Consider the following 17,270-nt stretch of genomic DNA (forward strand, 5'->3'; position numbering starts at 1 on the left):
AGCTCTGCTCACGGCCGGAGTTCGATTCCAACGGAAGCAGGAAGTCGAATCTCCAGTAAAACGGGTCGAGGTCCACTTAGCCTTCCATCTATCCGTGGTCGGTAAAATGAGTACCCGGCATATGCTGGGGGGTAAAGAAAGGCCGGGGAAGCAACTGGCAATCCCACCCCATATATACGGTCTGCCTAATAAATATCGCAAGACGTCACCCTAAGAGTCAGAAACGACTCGCACTACAAGTGCGGGGACATCTTTACCTTTACAGATACCTTGCACGTTAGCTGCAAGCAAAACGGATCAGCAACAGCAAACCTTCCAGGTCATCTATTTGACGCCCACATACAAAGGCACGTGCTATTTAATGATTCAACAGGTTGGGCAACTATCTTGGAGATATTGCATCATATTTAAATTAGCCATAAGATCCTTTAATATTCATATTTATTTCTTTGTTCATCTATCATTGCATAAGCTTGCTTTTTCAGAAAATATATTGCAACATTGAAGACACTGATAATGCAATCCTATACATACCCACCCAGAAGTTAGTCCCACACACCCTGAATTTTCATCTAATACAATAAACATACCTATGTCTAACTTTAAAAATTATGATATGAGCAGATATATAAACAAGCAGTAAAAGTCCTGACAATTAGTTTATTTAAAAAGCTGCTGTGGGTATGATGTTGAAAGGTATGGTAAATGAAATAAAATCAGGCTGTAAGGATGCACAAGTGCTTAAACTCATTGCAAGATTGTTAATAAATAACATACATGATATAACATGCCTAAATGCTTGTTGAAACAAAATTGCCATGCATTGCATTAATTAATATTAACCATGTTTGCTCAGTAATAACTCCCAAAGAGTTCATCGGACTTACTTCTAAGGAAGGGTGCATATATGCTCTATTCTCAATGGCATTGGTAGAGTATGAGCTTTGCATGCAAAAAAAAAAAAAAAAAAGAGGTGCTGGTACTCTGTATCAGTGTGTACTGTCACAAAAAAGCTGTGTGTCTTTGTCTGTGTTTTACTTGGCCTGATGAGTGAAATGGTGCATTCCAAGCCTGATTGCAGGCAGGCACCAGCACTATAAACTCCAAGACCTACAAGAAGCATCGAGAATTCCAAATTATGTCCATGATACTGAGCAAGTTAATATCTAGACTAGGTTATCTCTCATTGAACTTGCATGACCCAGCTGGTGTTGTGTCATGAAATGAACCTTCTACATAGCAGAATCTACAAAATGAAAGCAGCAGGGCAAGAAAAGCAAGGAGGGGGGAGGGAGGGCTGGTGATAAAAGATCAGAGTTCTGGATTCTGTTCAATGCTACATCAGTATTATTCATCATTTGCCAACAAGGTATTTGGCCATGTATAAAGCAGAAAGAAATTTTCCCTGCCCTTCTTATTTATTTAATCAGTAGCTCACCCTTCCTCCAGAGAGTCCTTAATGGCTAGAGTTTTTTCAAACTTAGCCTCATCAAAGTAACCCTTTAAAGTAGGGTAGGTCAAATACAGGCCTGGTTCTCATTAATATGGTACCCTTGGGCCAGGGTTCAAATCTTTCCACTGCAATAATAACAATATAAATAAGCATTCAAATGATATAGCAAGGGACAGTGAATCTTTCTCAGCCAGAGGGCTACACTCCCTCACGGGCAACCTTCTGCGGGACCACATGCCCAGTGGTGGGTGGGACCAGAGGCAACACAGAGGTGAGCCACAGATTTGACTTTGTACAATAGGCTACATTGTACGAAAGACAGAGGTTTCTACACCCCACCTCTATATATCTCCATCCTCCTTCTAGGTAAGCAAGAGGCATTATCACAGTTCAAGGACATCTTGAAGAAGGTGTGGTGAGGGACTGCTGAGGAGTGTGGTCTGGGGGACATGGCCTGAGGAAAATCTTGAGGGGTGGATAGAGAGGTTTGGAGGGCCACATTTGGCCTCTGGGCCTGAGCTGCTTTGGGTTAGAGGGTGACATGAATGACAGAGGGCTAAATCTGGTCAGCTGAACTGTGTGATTTGTATGGGGGAACATTAAGTCATGGGACTTCCCACCCACGGTCTGAAACTATGCAACCTAAACATAGCTAGATCATCTCAGTGAGAAGGAATAGACTAACCACTGGTTTTCATAGCCAAAGAGAGATTTTAACCCCATCCAAACCCAACACTGACAGCTGCACCACACTAGCTCTGAACTCTCTACAGGAAGTGAAAGCCATAGCAAGGAGACACCTGCACACAGGGACCTTCTGTGTTCCAAGTTAGGCAACTGTGTACTAAAATGGAGGAAATTTCTACCAAAGGGGAGCAATGTAGTATGGATGCTCAATGATAACATCGTTCCCTACGTGCTATAATTCACATTCATCTCACAATGGCCCAAATGCAAATGTGTGATGAATCAATATAGGCTGAAATTAGACAGCATGTAACTTAATAGGATCCGGTGTACTGAAAAAGCACATCCAATATTGATACATGTACATCCCCTTTGCTAATTTATTTGAAGGATTTGTGCTATGACAAATAGTCAAGGCTCAGTATTGATAAGTGCACTATCTAGACCTCAATGCTTCAGATTTTTGGGTTTTGCACCCTCCTATCCAATTATCTTCTTATTAGCTATTTCCTATTTTCCTATTAGTCACAAGAGGGCCACTTCACCCTTTCATGCCTTAGCCACTGTGCTGCCATGAACAGTCCTTTGCTGCTTTCCCTCTGCTGCTCAGCAACAGTGAGACAGCTCAAGTCCTTGATGGACGCACAATGGTTCCATTTATTAGCTGATGCTCCCATGCCAAATGCTGTCCTACATGTGGCTAATGCTTTCAGATGGCTAGAACGTCTGTCTGGGACACGAACATGCTGGGGCTTCTAGCCTGAGGTTTTGTATCATGGGATGGATTCTGTTTCTCTTGAGATAGTGGAAGTGATCTTGCAAAAAGCAGTATTTGTTTCCTGGTACATAAGAAAAGTCCTGCTGTAACAGACTGTCCCATGCATGTTCCCCAGCAACTGGCATTCAGAGGTATACTGGCTCTGATATTGGTGGCCATCAGTACATATTGTGGCAGTGAATTCCATAGTTTAAATATGTGCTGTATTTATTTATTTATTTATTTAATTACATTTCTAGACCGCCCTATAGCAGAAAGCTCTCAGGGCGGTGTACAACAAATATGAAGAACTGTATGAAGAACTACTTCCTTCCCAGCAGTGTGAACACACCTGTTGCCATATTATAACTGTTGTACTGTGAGCACTCCTAACAGCTGGTATAGCACAGTGGAGAGGAGAGCCTGGCTGGGAGTCCAGAGTCTGTGAGTTCAAATCCTCACTCGTGTCTCCTGGGTGTCAAGGGCCAGCTCAAGATCACCCCCACAGTGAGTGGCTCAGAGTTTACATAACTTGCCACCTGTGCAGCCATGGGCAAGCTGCAAAGTCTCAAGGAGCCCAGTTGCCCCCCAGCTGGCAGTTGCAGACAAGGAAGGGGCTGGCTTGTGCCGCTGTGGCAAGCTGAGCAGGCCCTCGCCAGCTGGGGAGGACTAGCCTCAGAGGGAGGCAATGGTAAACCCCCCTCTGAATACCACTTACCATGAAAACCCTATTCATAGGGTAGCCATAAATCGGGATGAACTTGAAGGCAGTCCATTTCCATTTTCACTGGGAGCACATCCATGGAGTAAGGGTACCTTTATTGCTGTGCAAGACTTTGAAATCTGGCTTTCAGTAAGAGAACATTGACTGGCAATAATAGGCAGTCTCCAACTAAGTCAGGGTCTCACAACTACTGGTAGTGCAATGGAACTTTCTCCCCTCTCCTCTCCCTGCATGCTCCCTAAATATGTTATATGGGTTCCTTCAAGCCATCAGAGCAGGGCATGTACAGGGGGAGGTAATCCTTGCACTGGCAGGAAGAGTTAGTTGAGTACTGCCCATTGTTACATAAAGTATAATAAAATCTCATACAAAACCAGTTAATATCAGTATAGTTAACTAGAATCTATTAGACTGACGGAGAGCCAGTGGGGTGTAGTGGTTAAAATGTTGGACTACGACCTGGAAGACCAGGCTTTGAATCCCCACACAGCCATGAAGCTCACTGGGTGACCTTGGGCCAGTCACTGCCTCTCAGCCTCAGAGGAAGCCTACTGATAGGGTTGCCATAAGTTGGGATTGACTTGAAGGCAGTCCATTTCCATTTCCATTAGACTGACAGCAGTCAGGGAAACAGTGCATACTTTTTTTAAAAAAAAGATATTAAGCCTAGCTGAAATAACATGTATCTGCAAGAAACCAAATTAATTTAGTCTAGCACAGATTTTAACAGAAGTTTGGGACAGCTCTCTTTTTCTCAGCTATGCCATATCCAAATGTGGTGCTAGAATTACACCACTGAGTTTCTGAAAGGAAAAGTTGTTGATGTCCATCGGCTACTTTTTGTGATTGTGTTATACTTTTAAATGTCTGTTCTTCTGTACTCAGGGCTCCCACAAAATGTAACATCCAACCTTTTAATTGCCCCTCATGGCTAATAAAAGCTAGCAGGATTGGAACAGCCGGCTGGGCCAAGAAGGTGATTAATGCCTCTTTACGAGAGGGAGTGGTCCCACCCTGCCTGAAACAGGCGGTGGTGAGACCGCTCCTAAAAAAATCCTCCTTGGACCCTGATAATTTGGACAACTATAGGCCAGTAGCAAATGTCCCATTCCTGGGCAAGGTTCTAGAGCGTGTGGTCGCTCGCCAACTCCAGGCTCTCTTGGATGAAACTGATTATCTAGACCCATTTCAATCGGGCTTTCGGCCGGGGTTTGGTACAGAAACGGCCTTGGTCGCCCTGTATGATGACCTCTGTCGGGAGAAAGACAGAGGGAGTGTAACTCTGTTGGTTCTCCTTGATCTCTCAGCGGCGTTTGATACCATCGACCATGGTATCCTTCTGGAGCGACTTACGGATTTAGGAGTGGGAGGCACTGCTTGGCGGTGGCTCTGCTCCTATCTCGGGAATCGTCTCCAGAAGGTGATGCTGGGGGAACATTACTCGAGTCCCTGGGTACTCCAATATGGGGTCCCGCAGGGTTCAGTTCTGTCCCCCATGCTTTTTAATATCTATATGAAGCCGCTGGGTGAGGTCATCAGGAGTTTTGGAGTGCGTTTCCAGCAATATGCTGATGATACGCAGCTCTACTACTCCTTTTCATCTTCCTCAGGTGAGGCTGTTGATGTACTAGACCGCTGCCTGGCCGCGATAATGGGCTGGATGAGAGCTAATAAACTGAAACTCAATCCTAACAAGACTGAGATGCTGTTGGTGGGAGGACCCTCTGCCCAGATGGTTGATGTTCGACCTGTCCTAGATGGGGTTACACTCCCCCTAAAGGAACAGGTACGTAGTTTGGGGGTCTTATTAGATCCGCTCCTGTCACTTGAGGCTCAGGTAGCCTCGGTGGCACGGAATGCATTCTACCAGCTCCGGCTGGTAGCCCAACTACGACCCTATTTGAGCAAGGACCATCTTGCCTCAGTTATCCATGCTATGGTAACCTCTAGATTGGACTACTGTAATGCACTCTACGTGGGGCTACCTATGAAGACGGTTCGGAAACTTCAGCTAGTGCAAAATGCTGCGGCCAGAGTTCTCACTGGGACAAAGAAATTTGACCATATAACACCTGTCCTGGCGCAGCTGCACTGGCTACCGATATGTTTCCGGGCCAGATTCAAAGTGTTGGTTCTTACCTATAAAGCCCTAAACGGCATCGGACCGCAATACCTGATGGAGCGCCTCTCTCGCTATGTACCTACCCGTTCACTACGCTCGAGGTCGAAGGCCCTTCTCCGGGTTCCAACCCATAAAGAGGCCCGGAGATCAACAACTAGATCTAGGGCCTTCTCGGTGGTGGCCCCCGAACTATGGAATGCCCTCCCAGACGAGATACGCCTGGCGCCTTCTCTGTTATCTTTTCGGCGCCAGGTAAAAACTTACCTTTTCGCCCAGGCTTTTTAAATTTTGTAAATTTTTAAATATTTTAATTTAACATTTTAAACTTAATATGATCTTAATTTAAATCTCAATGGCAATTTTATTAATGTTTTATAATTGTACTATATATATTTTTTTTCCACACTTGCTCATATTTTAATTGTGATTTTATTTGTTGTACACTGCCCTGAGAGCTTTCTGCTATAGGGCGGTCTAGAAATGTAATTAAATAAAATAAATAAATAAATAAATTCATTCTACATGCTCTTTGCTTCACTCTTTTTCTTCCTTCAGTTTCAGCAACTGCCATTAATTGCTTTTGCTACCCACCCACCCATTCCAAAGCTATGGATCAAGCAACAGATTTACAAGCAATTGCAAGTACTTCCCTCTTTGTACTGTGTTTTGTTAAAAGCAAAAAACAGAAGTGTGAATCTGCAGTCAGGAGGGGAAGGTTGGGATTGAGAGAAGGGAGTGCTTAACTCTTTCTCTCCCTACCATTTCCCAATCAAAATCACCCCCAGTTGCTTTTTCACCCATTGTTATTGGTATGTTTTCTCCAATGAATGGAAAAGCAGATGGAGGGGGTGATCTTGAGCAGAAAAACAGCAGTCAAGGAAAGCATCCCCTTTCTCTGTCCTCCACTGATCCTGGTTCCTATGATTGTTTTTTAAAAAAGAAACACACAGCCACATGTAATGTGTTACTTTGGCCCTATGCATTGACTAATACAGCCTCCAGGTATAGGCAATACATATACAGGATTCTGTTTTGAAGGCAAAGTTGCAATATTGCTACTTTGACTTATGATGAATTGCCATTACAACAGTCTCCAGGGGCTTTGGGGGAACCCTCTTGCCTGACAGGATATAAGAGGCTGCATAGGAGATGCCTGCCTACGCCCCCAGAATCCTCCAAGTCTGGTGGATGTTCAGGGTGAGCCCAGCAATAAGACCTTGAGTGTCAGCAGAGGCAGCAGGGAGCGTGTGAACTACTGCGAACTCCAGTGACTTTCACTTGATAGTAATCTTGGCATCCAGCCTATTTGTGTCATTGTGTTCCGGAGTGCAGCACAGGCTATGAACTTTGTTGACCTTTGTGTGCAGACTCCAGCCAAAATGTGTCTATAGTGGTTCTGCACAGATTACAATGAGTACACATCAAGGACAGAACTTTATGCAAAGTGAATGTCATGGTCTTTTGAAAAAAGAAATGTTTATTCAAAGGCTAAATATATTTTGAGCTAGACATGCCAAAAGGTTTTGTTTGGGGCTTTTGCTCAACCCTCCCTGTCTCTTTCAAAGCTTTTGACTCCTCTTGAGCTTTCCAAGAGATGGAATCCCTTCTTCCAGTGTTGTGGGGCATTTTGTCCTTCCAGGAAGGACTACACAGTAGGCATCCTGCTCTTTCATGTGTATGTTGTCACTAGTGCTTGAATTGGTTACTCTTCTCACCACAGGTAGGCTGGGGGCTGTAATGCCCTTCTTTCAGTTTCAGAAAGCTTCTGTGACAAGAATTCTCATGTCAAAGTTTTGGAAGCAAGCTTGCTGGGAAGGGAAAGATCCTTAGACTATCAGAATACAGACAAATTAATCAATGATAATAGTTCAGTGCTAATGGGGGAGTTTGGATTACGATATGCATATTGTAAAACTGCACTTGGAGAAGAGAGAATCAGACTCCTTTTCAGACACCCCCTCTCCCAGCTGTGCACCCCACCACCACTCAGAACTTACCCCACAAACAATCACACGAAAGTAGTCTCATCCACATCCACACTCAGATATACTCCCCTCCTCCATGCTTTCCTGACTGGAGAAACCATCTCTTCTTACATGTAACTCAATTAAACTAATTTGCTCTCTGACATTCTATGACAGAAAAGAGTCTTATTATCAAGAAAATAGCTCTCAAGCTGGGGGCATACTTTCCTCCCCTCTCTTTGCACCTGTTGTGCCCAAGGCCTGCAGAAGTGGGCATGTGGTTCCCTCCCCAGTCAATGGCTTTCCTTATGGCACCGATTGACATCTTAATTTCCACCTACAGTACTTAGTGACTGAGCTGGTATTTCATTAAACTAACCCCGATAACTGTAATTTGAGACAGGCATGGGACTATAGGCAGCTACCTTATACTGAGCCAAACCATTGGTCCATATAGCTGACTGACAGTGGCTCTTCAGGATTCCAGGCAGGGGACTCTCCCAGCCTTATCTGGAGATGCCAGGGATAGAATTAATCTCTGCCACTGGGCTATGTCCCTTTCCCCTATGAAGCTGCCTTCTGCTGAATCAACCCGCTGATTCACCTACCCAGTACTGCCTTCTCAGTCAGTAGTGAGACTTTTTTTATATAAAGCAGCAAACCGATGATGATGATGATAATACTCTGGCAGTAGCTCTCCAGGGTATTAGGCAAAGGCCCTTCCCTGCATTGCTACTTGAGATCTTTAAAACAATGAGATGGTGGCGATTTAACTGGGATCTTATGCATGTAAAGCATGTGCACTATCAGTCATCTCCCTATTGTGAAATACCAGCTTCACCTGTACTTCAGGAATTTTCTCTTCCTACATAACAGATAAAGAACCCAAGGACAACAGGAAACTCAGAGTCCTAAAAGTTGCTTCATGTGTTTCAACATTTCTGTCATGGAGGAAAGGATGTGAATCTTACATGTAGATCGAAAGTGATGGTCCTACATAAATGTACATCTCTCCGCCTACACTAAGGCAACATGCGGATGATCATTTCTGAGCCTGAATAGAGGACATCTACCTTCAGGTTTCCAAGGTACTAATTCCAGACTAGAATTGCTAGCTTGGTTATTGTACAAAAGTACTGCAGAATGGGAGAAACCTCCTGTCCTAGAGGAGGGGAGGCACCTGTTAACACCTATCCAAATGTCTTTTCCTTTTCCTAGCCTCATCCTATGAAGTGGTGGGCCAAATCACAAAAAAGTTCTGATGTAATCTATATTCCTCCAAATGGAAAGAAGAAAGGATATTTTTTGAAATGGTGGGGCACAAAGGAGTTGAAAAGACAACATCACCACCCTGGTTAATTTTAAATGGCCACAAGATAAGCAGTACCCTTCAAGGACTTAAAAAGTCAGGATCCAGGCCACAAGGAAATCTTCCACAGACAAGCTTTGAAGAACAAAGAACACAAGCAGGTTATAGGAGTGTTACAGACACCAAGAGCTCATTAGCCTGCCAACTTGCAAAATCTTTCACAGCTCAAACATCAAAATGTTCCTCTATCTTACAGTTATGACAGAACTTCAGAGGCCATGCTGCACTGTCTGATTCACTTTCTGGTTTTTCTTAGTCTAAATATAGCTAAACTAAGATTGCACTGGCTTTGCCAGGTTAATTGCTAAACAGAAATAATTATTGGTTCTTCTGATGTGTTGCTTTGTCATCAATAAGAAAAGTTCAATTTTGATATATGGCTGTTTTGGCACTAATAACAAGGTTGTATTCAAGGCTGAATATTTACTCAAGCTTTCTCTTGAAGAATCAGGGCTAGTTTCAGCTTCTGGGCCAAAAAGTAGAGAAAACTGATGCATACAGTAAATCCTATTTACTGGAAGATGGAGAATATTGTGTTCAGTATTCAAATATTCAGTATTCAGATGGAGATATACCTAACTCCATGCCAATGTCCTTTAAAAATTTTTTATGGCCAATGTCCTTAAAAAAAATCAAAACAATTAAGCTAAAAAACAGACAAAAAGCTGCTTTTGCTTGCTGAGTATGCCTAACTAAAATGCTCACTTTAATTTCATGCAATCAATATGTAACCTAGATTTGGATGGTTTTCATGAAAAACATTACCTACTTGGTACAAAACAGGTTGCAGCTTTTCCCATAATTTTTCATAGGCACTATCAAGCTTGCTCATGACTGCACTGGTTACAGGGAACAATGCAGGAGGATTTGATGCATTCCATAGCAAAAGAAGCTGGAAATGCTAAAAGGAATTACATTTTTAAAACATTTGAGGGTTGGGAAAACATAAGCTTGACAGTATGAATGTTTCAAAGGTATAATTAACCCAGTGTAGGACAATTCAAGAGGCAGCTGGACAACCATCTGTCGGGAATGCTTTGATTTGGATTCCTGGATTGAGCATGGGGTTGGACTTGATGACCTTATAGGCCCCTTCCAACTCTACTGTTCTATGATTCTATGATCCCATGGAAATGTACATATAACAGAATGGGATTCCAAATGCTTTGGGGTTTGTTCTACACGGTATGGTCACCAAGGTGGCAACATGGGAAGTTGCCTTACTGAGTTAGACCATTGATTCATCTGCCGAGGTTCTCCAGGATTTCAGACAGGAATCTCTTCTAGCCCTGCTGGAAATGCTAGAGACTGAACCTGAGACTTGCTGCATGCAAATCATGTTGCGGACCTGGGAGTCAAAGCCGATACAACACACACACACGCATTTGCAAATTGTGTCAATTTCCAGTAACAAACCTGAAACTCGTGAATATTCTCCCCAACCCTATATGAAAGTGGGTATATAAGCAAAGCTTTGTGATATTTTTCCTCAAAACTGATTTTTAGGCTTAGGCTCATGTGCCTTTGATTGTTGCTAGCCAGCAAAATTCTTCCTGTACTATTACCACTTTGTGTTAGGTTTTTTGTTACTACTTTTTGTTTCAAAAATTCTGGCAATGTAAAGTGGGTGTTTCTGAGCATGTGCAGAGAAAATCCTGCTTAGGACAGTAAAAATTCTTACTCAGATGGCAATACTATCTTCTGCATTGAAGGTATAGGAGTTGTATGACTCTGCCACTCTAGCCCTTCAGTCTTTTTGAACCACTGTAGAAGAAAACAGACAGCTTTGATAGCCTTTTAAGGACTCCCGCTAGGATCGTTTTAAATGTTCTATGATGGAGACTCATGGGTTTTTTTCCTGTGTGTGGCTTCCTTTACTAAACAACCCCTTCAAATTCCTCTCACTTTTATTAAGGTATGGATTTTGTTTAATTCTGAGACCTACCTACCATCTTATCTCCATCAGCTCTGCTGCTTTTTAGGAATATTCAAGAAAATCAAATCACAAATGAAAGTGAGCTCCATGACATATGATTATAGGGGTCTCTTCTGTTTTCCATAAATAATTTTGGTGTAAAAATGAGTAATACATAGTGGCACATCCAATTCCTTTTGGCATTCATTAGCCAAAGATTCAATGAAAGATTTCATACTTGGGCCTGCCAGAATATAAGCTTCATCACACACGCACCCAACACATTCACACAATATACAGTAGTGATAAAATGGGTGTTCCTAGTGGTGCTGCAATGTTTAGGCAATCAGTTAGATTATGCAACTGGGCAGTGACTTTTTTTTTTAAACCCTTCTAATCCAAGCCGTATTCATAAATACACCTTGCGTGTGTGCAGGTACCATCTTTGAAGAGTCCACCTTCTTTCACATGCAGGAGGGAATACCTCTTAGATGGTGATACCTGCTATGACATTTTTTTAAATTCAGAAATACTGTTTTATTCATATGCAAATTTGTGCAGTTAAAATTGATAACCGTTTTTTAAAAAATGATTAAGGCTCCAGTCCTATCCACACTTACTTGTAAATTCCAATGAACTCAGTGGGACTGGCTTCTGAGTAAACATATACAGGAATAACATTAACCAGTAGTTTATGTCTCACACCTGCATGGAAAGTGCAGTGGGCAACTCGCTGTTATATTGGGCTTGTTCTGTGGGCTGGAGATTACTGTGTATTTGCGTAGTCCACAACACCAATCTTAATGACAGAATACAAATTTCTTCTATCAATTCTGGAAACAAAAGCAAACAACAACAATTGAGTAGACAAGAAAAAGGTTTATTGATCAAACGAGTTTTGGACCTTGCATAAGAACTAGGAGAGGTAGCATATGTGAATTTTGTATTGCTGCTCAAAATGAACTTCCCTGAAGAAGGGCCAGTAGGATGCAAAATATGTTAGACCAATAAACCTTTTTCTTGTCTGTCCCATTGTTTTCTTTTGTTTCCATTTTGCTTTTGTTTTGAGCCCATTTTTATCGGGCTCTCTCAATTTCTGGCCCAAAAGGATCTACTAAAGGCACAAAAACATGTTTATTCAGAGATAAGTCTTATTGACTTCAATTGGATATTTCCAAGTAAGACTGGTTGTGTTTGCAGCCATTCAGAACTCCACCTTTAAAAATGAACAAGAATTAATACTGTTCGTTATTTATGCAATTGCTTAATGAATCAAAATGTAAACCATTCAAGAAGATACTTTGGTTCAGACAGAAACAGAGGGCATGGTCTGGGACATCTGTGCAGGTGGGATGCACAAATATTGCACTTATTCTCCAGTAGCTACAAACTTGATTTGATGGCAATATACTAGAGAAGCCCACACTAGTAGGCTGAATCCTGCACCTACTCAGAAATTGCTAAATAATTTGGAAGGAATTCCACAGGGAAATTCCAGTTTGTAGCTGCTACTTGTTCTCTTATTTAATTTGATGGTGTGTTATTTAATTTGATGGCTTACATACCTAAAATATTTCAGATTCAAACATTGAATTTAATGGGCTGTTTCTATTCCAGTCTTCTGTTATATTTTGCTAAAACATGTGTTTTAGTCGCCACCTGGTGGCTATAATACAGAATAACTTCCATCACAAAAGGAACTTGGATTCACTTTCCAACATGCCTATCTATTCAAATGGTTGATGTAATTTATAGAGATTAGAGAGGGAAGATTTCTCCAATTAAGGCTAGCTCATGAAAAGGTAACTTAACTCCCGCATTGTTCAGTGATGCTTACTCCTGAATAAGTGTTTGCTGCACATCTAATCACACTTATTTGGGAGAAAATCCCACTACGCTTAGTGGGACTTACTTCTGAGCAAACATGCATAGGCTCAGACTGTAGTCTTAAACACACTTACTTGGGAGAAAATATCACTGAAATCAGTTGTGATTACTTCAGAGTCAAAATGCAAAGAATCGAGCTGTACATTAACTTTGCTTACTTAAAAAGTAATTTCCACTAACATATTTCGAATAAAGTGTTATTCCCTGGAAAATGTGGAGCCCTAGAGATGGTCTTACTGTTTTTTGTAGCCCTGGGCTCTTTCAGGAGGAAGGGCGCAATATAAATTCAATAAACAATAATAATTATTGGACTACTGTTCCCATCAGTCCCAGTCAATATAACCCATAGTCATTATTCTGAGACCTGTAAGGCCACAGGTTCCTCACCTGTATCTTAAAAATACAGAATGTTTGGCAATGTTTGTTCTAAACTGTAGAAACTTTATACAGCCACAAGAATGGCTGTAAACTATAGCCAGCATGGATTTTTCACATTCTGCAATGTTAAATTTAAAATACCTCCCATGCCATTCTGTTGCTTCCCATAAGCTCATTTCAAAACAAAACCTTACAAACCTTAGAGTCCCGAACTCAGAAACACTTTCTTAACAACCTTCTAAATTTTCATGGTGATACACAAAACACTCAGAGAGAATCTAAAGTTCAGAGTGTAAATCCAAGAGGAAATAATCTAGACCCCTTGGACTCTTTTCTGTCAGTGGTCTCATAATTTGTTGAAATTGAAAATCAGCCATGTTCACAGAGTATCTGTAAACCTATTACTGACCTTGCCCCATACTCTGACCATCTTCTGCAGTTTAAAAGTTAAAAATGCATGGCTGATTTTTAATTAAGAAATTTAACATTGAAGTCTATTATAATGTTGGGCATGCTCAGTAAAAACTATTAGTGTTCTAAAAGCCAGACTCACAGCTGTTTGGCTTGGCTAATCAGGGGCCCACACCCACGCCAGACCTTTATTCTACTTTAGACCGTCATGGCTTCCCCCAAAGAATTGTGGGAAGTGTAGTTTGTGAAGAGTGCTGAGAATTGTTAGGAGACTGCTATTGCCAACAGCACCAGTAGCCAGAGTGATTTAACAGTAAGCCCCTCTTCTGGAAATTGTATATCTGAGAGGGAAATAGGGCCCTCAGCAACTCTCAGCATCCTTCCACAAACTACACTACCCAGAATTCTTTGAGGGAAGCCATAACAGTCTAAAGTGAAATAAAGGTCTAGTGTGGATGTGGCCAGGGACAGCTTTGGTTTAAATTTGGGTGAGAGACTACATGCTCCTGCTGTAGAATAAAAAGGTGGGGGAAACCCTGAAAAATACCAATACTGTTCACAATGTTTTCCTTCTGTAAAGGAAAGGAGCTTTCCCTCTGCCCAGTGCCCACCCACCCAATCTGTTCTCTCTTCCTTCGTCCCCAAGTCAGTTTCACCTATCTTAAGCATGATTGTACGGGAGTAAATCCCACTGAACTCAAAAAGCATGCTAATAACCAAACTGGCATTTTCCTCCTCCTTCTCCCTCCTATCCCCTCCCTGTTGCCCCTTCCCTCCTGACTTTCCCCCTCCCTCCTCCTCCTCTTCCATCTCCTGTCCCCTCCCCCCATCCTCCATGGTTTTACCTATTGTAAGCATGATTGCACACGAGTAAGTCCCACTGAACTCAATAAGCATGCAAATAATCAGACCTACCTGTCCCCTCCCTCTCTCCTCCTTCCCCTCTCCTTTCCTCCACATTAGTTCCTCCCCTCCCCTCTTCCTTCTCCCCTGGCCGCTCCCTCTCTCCTTCCTGCCCACCTTGGCCATTTTCACCTATCCTAAGCATGATTGCACAGGAGTAAATCCCACTGAACTCAATAAATGTGCAAATGATCAAACCTGCCCTCCCCTCTCCTCCCCCCGCTGCTCCCCTCCCCTTGCGCTTCCTCCTCCTCTGCTCCCTCTCCCCCCCATAGTCAGTTTCATCTATCCTAAGCATGATTGCAGGGGAGTAAATCCCATTCAACTGAACAAGCGTGCAAATTATAAAACCATTCTCTGCAAACTTGCACAGAATCCCATTTCTTACCTCTCAGATTAAAAAGCAGAGAAAATCAGCAACAGGCAAAAAAACCCTTGCAGTTTAAGAACGTACCTATAGCCAACAGACATTTCTATCAAACTTTAAAAAGCAGGGAAATTGGGCAGCTATAGTGAATGCACCAGTGGAGCAGGAGAACTGACCTCCTCTCTGAGATATTGTACTGCCCTACAAATTATGAGTGGTGGCAACACCTGCAATCAGCCCAAATAATAGAAAGAAGACATGTGCTGTGCTGATCTTGTTTTAGCAAGGAGGAAGCAACAGTATTAAGACAGATGATATAGTTCAGATAGTCACTTTATGTTTGATTTACTTTGCAATTTTAGTGACGTTCCCTATAGCAAATCATTTTCTTCTGTTTCTGTGAATATGTGAAGTACAGCAACACTTCGCAAAATGTCTACTAAAAAAATCAAAAAACAATTGCGGAATAATGGCACTGACTATTCTGCAGAATAGTCTCCAGTGGACATGAAGAGTGTCTCGGTTTGCACAAAGCAGTGGGAGGTGAAATACATTCTAGCAAAATTCTAGGTGTGCTTTATGTTTTTAATTGACTATGCCCACCATTCCTTAACTGGAGTGGCTTAATCATGGCAGGCTGAAAACATGCATCTTGGGCAGGCCAAGTTTGTTTCTTCCAACAGCTAGAGTCATTGCTTAAGTAGGAATATATTGTAATCAGTCTGATTTTACATCAAACTGCAGTTTTAGATTCAACTGTTGTTGTTGCTGTTATGTGCCTCCAAGTCGACTGTGACTTACGGCGACTCTATGAATCAGCAACCAAGAGCATCTGTAATGAACCACCCTGTTCAGGTCTGTGGCTTCCTTTATGGAATCAATCCATCTCTTGTTTGGCCTTCCTCTTTTTCTACTCCCTTGTAGAAAAGATAATATCTAATGAATCATGTCTTCTCATTATGTGTCCAAATTATGATAACCTCAGTTTCATCATTTTAGCTTCTAGTGATAGTTGCGGTTTAATTTGTTCTGACACCCACTTATTTGTCTTTTTAGTGGTCCATGGTATCTGCAAAGCTCCCCTGCAACACCACATTTCAAATGAGTTGATTTTTCTCTTACCTGCTTTTTTCACTGTCCAACTTTCACATCCATACATAGAGATCGGAAATACCATGGTCTGAGTGATCCTGACTTTAGTGTTCAGTGATACATCTTTGCATTTGAGGACCTTTTCTAGTTCTCTCACAGCTGCCCTCCCCAGTCCTAGCCTTCTTCTGATTTCTTGACTATTGTCTCTATTTTGGTTAATGACTGTGCCGAGGTATTGATAATCTTTGACAAATTCAATGTCCTCATTGTCAACTGTAAAGTTACATAAATCTTCTATTGTCATAACTTAAGTCTTCTTGATGTTCAGCTGTAGTTCTGCTTTTGTGCTTTCCCCTTTAACTTTCATTAGCATTCGTTTCAAATCCTTACTGGTTTCTGCTAGTAGTATGGTATCATCTGCATATCTTAAATTATTGATATTTCTCCCTCCAATTTTCACACCTCCTTCATCTTGGTCCAATCCAGCTTTCCATATGGTATGTTCTGAGTATAGATTAAATAAATAGGGTGATAAAATACACCCCAGTCTCACACCCTTTCCGATGGGGAACCAGTCAGTTTCTCCATATTCTGTCCTTACAGTAGCCTCTTGTGCAGAGAATAGGTTGCGCATCAGGACAATCAGGTGCTGTGGCACCCCTATTTCTTTTAAAGCATTCCATAGTTTTTCATGATCTACACAGTCAAAGGCTTTGCTGTAATCTATAAAGCACAGGGTGATTTTCTTCTGAAATTCCTTGCTCCGTTCCATTATCCAACGTATGTTTGCAATGTGATCTCTGGTGCCTCTTCCCTTTCTAAATCCAAATTCAACTGTAATTGAGCCCAAAATAGAAATAGAACATAACCTCAAGTTTGAAACACAAAAGGCTGTCTTCACCATCATATGACATTGACCAATAAAAAGGCTTTGAAATCAATAAAAATAAATTTGACACAGATTTCTAGATGAATAATGATAAAAATATAATTTTCTAGGTTAGATTCTCTGTAGAAACAGCAGTAACGCAGGAAAGAAGCAAACTAAGAAGAATACCAACAAACATGCAACAATGTATTTCTCCATCTTTGGAGAAGGCAGGTGTTGCCACCACTCACCATATGCTCAGAGGCATACATTACCAAATTCTTCCAAGCTACACAGGAAGTGGATTGGGCCGTGAAAAACCAGCCCCAATTGTGTTTGCATTTTTACAAGTTTGTAGGGCAGTACAACATCT

The sequence above is a fragment of the Rhineura floridana genome, chromosome 3 (genome assembly GCF_030035675.1).
Source record: "Rhineura floridana isolate rRhiFlo1 chromosome 3, rRhiFlo1.hap2, whole genome shotgun sequence".
Classification (NCBI taxonomy): Eukaryota; Metazoa; Chordata; class Lepidosauria; order Squamata; family Rhineuridae; genus Rhineura; species Rhineura floridana.